Below are 4682 nucleotides of genomic sequence, written 5' to 3'. Positions count from 1 at the left end.
ACAGCCACTCAGGGGATACTGATCAGCAGCAGATATTCCAAACACATAGAGCTGCATATTCTTGAGTAAATTCCTTTGGAAACATTAAATCTCTCTAAATTACATCAACAAGTAGTCATCATGTGTGGAGCTTTAGGAGTTTCAAACATTTTCAGGAAATTAATGACAGAAAAATAATACAAATGTAAGACTCCCTCATATTAATCTCTGCCTCCACCCTATAGCCTTCTGATCTTTTAATGAGTCCAGAGGAACCTTAGCCTCAGCATGACAAAGGCTTAAGACAAGTATTTAACATGGAAGATGTTTTCCAGTGACTCTACCTTGGGAGTATCACAATCTGATACACTGAAGGAGGAAAATGATGGCTTAGAATATAATATTCAGAAACCTAGGACCATAAAAACTGAAAACATGCAGAAATTGAGGAAATTAAAGGGTTTATGATCTTCAGAGGTAAATAATTCTGGTATATATTCCAGAACTCCAGCTATTTCAAGATTTGAGAACATAATATGTGTATTTCCAAGAAGACCTTGAAATACAGGTTCTAGCACAAATAATGCCCCTTTTTATTATAAAATATTTTATTACAAAATCATAAGCATGTCATGCTGTAACATAACAATATCACACTCATGCACACCATATGACATTTTAGGTGAAATGTTCAAATTAAAATTATAAATTATTGCACCCACATTATTACCCTACCAACTATACTCTAGCAGGTCTTACTTCTGCCGGACCCTGTGTTTTCAAAACAGCAGATGCATAATTTCTGTTTTTATTGTTGTTCAATTACAATTGTCCCCAGTTTCACCCATAGTTTCTTTTTAAAGGGTAAAGAAGAAGTGTTTTGGAAAGGGGGAGCTAAAGAATCAGAAAAATCTGGTTTGAAAAATACTCAAGGGAATAGGCTTCTAGTTTTAAAAGAAATGACTTCTTGTGTTATGAAAAATACTTTCCATTATTTTGTATTTCAATTCAGCCTTTACCTTGGGAAGGTTACTATACACATTTATAAGTAGTATCAAAGATAAAACCTGTCATTAAATCAAAGAACATTAAACACTTCTCAGTTTTCCCCTCTTTTTTCTTTTGAAGGGGAATAATATTTGGGGGGGTTTGACTGCTATACTAGGGTAGAGTTTGATTAGACTTTAAGAGTGGTTATTATGCTCAGAACATTCAGGCATAGTATTCTTAGGCACCAAATTATACAGTGCTGGCTGCATAACAAAATTAGTTTCTGCTTTGTTTTATTTTGCTTTGATTTTACACTCTAAACTTAATGTTTGGAAATATATGAAATAAATAGAAATGTGGCATAGCTAGGATTTCAGTTCTTGTTTTGCTCTTACATTGTACTTGGATGAGCAAGTAAGCCTTCTTGGAAGATGCCCTTTTTTGAACTCTTAAAAGCATAAAAACATATACCCACATATGGCTATGCTAACATATGGCCTCCCTACTGACAGCACAAACAAGATACCTACTCATCTTCAATAAATTTTTGAAATGACACATGAGTAACTTCCTGCCTCAGTGGGTCTTTAGTATTTGGATAGTACCTCTCTCAAGACTCAGCCTATGGCCTACACTGCATGTCTTTTATGTACTTATTTCACCCCTGACCAGAGTGTAAAGTCTGTAAGGGCAGAGGTTGTTCCTGATTTCTGTTGCTATGTTCCATATTAGAACATCTTATTCAATGTGAATTTTGGTTAAATAATATACATTTTTAGTCTAAATATGTCCCAAATATTACATTGGACATACACTAAAAAAATTATTCATTGTGTATCTGTACGTCAAATTTAACTGGGTGATCTGTATGTTTATTTGCTAAACTTGGCAACTCCAGGCCTAATTTATCTCTGAAGTTCTAAGGCTATTACCTGTGAAGGGGTATGGTTCTGGTCTAATTCAGGGGTTCCAGAACAATAATGTGGATCAGCTTTAATGAGACCATGTGGATCAGCTTTAATGAACTCAATGCTTCGGGACTCAGGCCTAGGTCCATAGGCCCTGAGAATAGATAGGCAATCTGCAATCTGAGGACCTGACCAAAGCTGGTACTTGGCCTCAGAAATTCTGATAACAGTAACAATGGAATCTGTCATAATTTTCTGGCTACTCATCCATGTCCTTTATTGATAGATCCCAACAGAATCAAAGCCATAGTAATTTCTTCATAGAACTTTCTTCTGAGCATAACTCCTGTGGTTTCACATTGTTACAGGAACTTTTGAGAGGCCAGGGAAATGCATTTAATATCTCATGCATTGATTTTTGATATTCTGATTATGAATTTTTACTAAATTTCCCAGACTCTAGTCATGCATATGTTTTATAAATTGTTTTATAGATAAGCTTTATATTCCTACTGCTTATTTGTAGTCAATTTCAGTTAATAATGTGAACAGGGTATACATTAATATGCCTTTATTAGTTTCCTGAGGATGCTGTAACAGATTACCACAAATTTACTGATGTAAAACAATAGAAACATTCTCCCACAGTTTGGAGACCAGAAGTCTGAAATTGGGCTATACGTCCTCAGAAGGCTCCAAAGAAAAATCTGTTCCTTTTTTTTCCAATTCCTGGTGGCTGCCAGAGCTCCTGGGTTTGTGGCCACATCACTCCAATCTCTGCGTTTGTCTTCACGTTACCTACTCCCCTGTATGTATGTATCTCCCTTATAAGGACTTAGCTCTCACTTATAAGGACACATATGATGGCCTTTAGGTCCTGCCTGATAATCCAGGGTTATTGACTCCTCTCAAAATCTTGAATTTAACTACATCTGCCAAGATCCTTTTTCCAAATTAGGTAACATTTATAAATTCCAGAGATCAGAATTTTTGATATCTATCCTTGGGTGAAAGTTAGTCAACCTACTACAATACAGATGAATTAATCCCTTTCTCTGTCACACTAGAGTTAAAACTATTTAGAAAAATCCAGCTATAAAAATTCTTATAACGGAAGGAGTAAAATGATTTAAAAAATTAATTGAGGAAGAAGAAAGTAGTAATTCTTTGCAGTCAACGAAGAGAGGCTAATATAAACTCAATGAGATTGAAGTTCTGCTTGAGGAACATATTTTGATTTCCTCAGCACAACTCATATATTCTGGGTCAGCTAGTTTAAACATTAGACTTTAATATAAAAAATATCACCTTGGATGTTAACTAGACTAATCATGGTGACTGTCTCCCAATATATAAAAATACTGAATTATTATGTTGTACACTTGAAAAGTAAAGTTATATGTCAATTATATCACAAAAAATTCACCATACACCATACTTGAAGGTTTAAATGATCTCACCCACTAATTTTTATCCTATCATTTTATGTGAAAGTGAATGTTGGGTTTTGAAACATCCACATTTTGCCTTTGTTCAAAGGTGAACCATTGTAGAAAGATAAACCATTGTCATGCTTACTAAAAATAGGAATAAAAAGGTATACTTCCCCCTTTAAAATATTTAAGAGAAAATTTCCAAATGCACCAAATTCTGTTAAATTCCAAGGGAAATAATTTAAAGTAAGTTAAAACATTTTGTGGCACAAGTATTCTCAGGCCTCAAAGCAGTGCTTCGATGTTGGCTCTTTGACAACTTGGATGAGATACATAACCCTCTGAGTCTTAGTTTCTTAATCCTTAAAGTGAGAGAGCCTGATTTTTTTTAAATTTTATTTTTTATTGTAGTAAAAAAACACATAACAGAAAGTTGACCATCCTAACCTGTTTTTTACAGTTCTTTTATGTTAATTATGTTAATATTGTTATACAACACATCTCCAGAATTTTTCATCTTGCAAATTTATAACTATATCCATTGAACACCCCACAATTACTCACCCCCTTAGCCCCTGGTCACCACCCTTCTTCATTCTGTTTCTAAGAGTTTGACTACTTTACCTTTTTGGTGAGGATCTGCCATCTTCCAGCAATTCACAAAATGACTAACACAAAGGGAAGAGAAGCGGCACATTATATATGTTCTCTAAGTTTTTTAGAAAACAGGGAGCTGTCTGTTTGGCCATATACATACAAATTTACAAGAAAGGTGATATTGTAGACATCAAGGGAATGCACACTGTTCAAAAAGGAAAGCCCCACAAATGTTCCCAGGGTAAAACTGGAAGACTTGACAATGTCACCTAGCATGTGGTGGGTATTGTTACAAACAAGTTATGGGCAAGATTCTCGCCAAGAGAATTAATGTACTTACTGAGCATATTAAGCACTCTAAGAGCCAAGATAGCTTCCTATAGCATGTGAAGGAAAATGATCAGCCCTGGCTGCTGTGGCTCAGTAGATTAAGTGCTGGCCTGCCAACCAAAGGGTTGCTGGTTCAATTCCCAATCAGGGCACACACCTGGGTTGTGGGCCAGGTCCTCAGTAGCAGGCATGTGAGAGTTAACCACACATTGATGTTTCTCTTTCTCTGTTTCTCCCTCCCTTCCCTTCTCTCTAAAAATAAATAAATAAATAAAATCTTTTTTGTTTTAAAGAAAATGATCAGAAAAAGAATGAAGCCAAAGAGAAAGGTATCCGGGTTCAGCTGAAGCAACAGCCTGTTCTGCCCAGAGAAGCACACTGTGTGAGAACCAATGGGAAGGAACCTGAGCTGATGGAGCCCATTCCCTAGGAATTTATGGCATGA

The 4682-nt window shown here is 35.6% G+C and overlaps 1 pseudogene; it reads left to right on the top strand.

Annotated features, from left to right (window-relative positions):
- The first annotated feature begins 443 nt into the window (after positions 1 to 443).
- Positions 444 to 4682, top strand: LOC114505688 (annotated as a pseudogene).

The sequence above is a fragment of the Phyllostomus discolor genome, chromosome X (genome assembly GCF_004126475.2).
Source record: "Phyllostomus discolor isolate MPI-MPIP mPhyDis1 chromosome X, mPhyDis1.pri.v3, whole genome shotgun sequence".
NCBI classification, from domain to species: Eukaryota; Metazoa; Chordata; class Mammalia; order Chiroptera; family Phyllostomidae; genus Phyllostomus; species Phyllostomus discolor.
The sequence above is the reverse complement of the archived record's forward strand: the minus strand, read 5'-3'. Positions and strand labels throughout refer to the sequence as shown.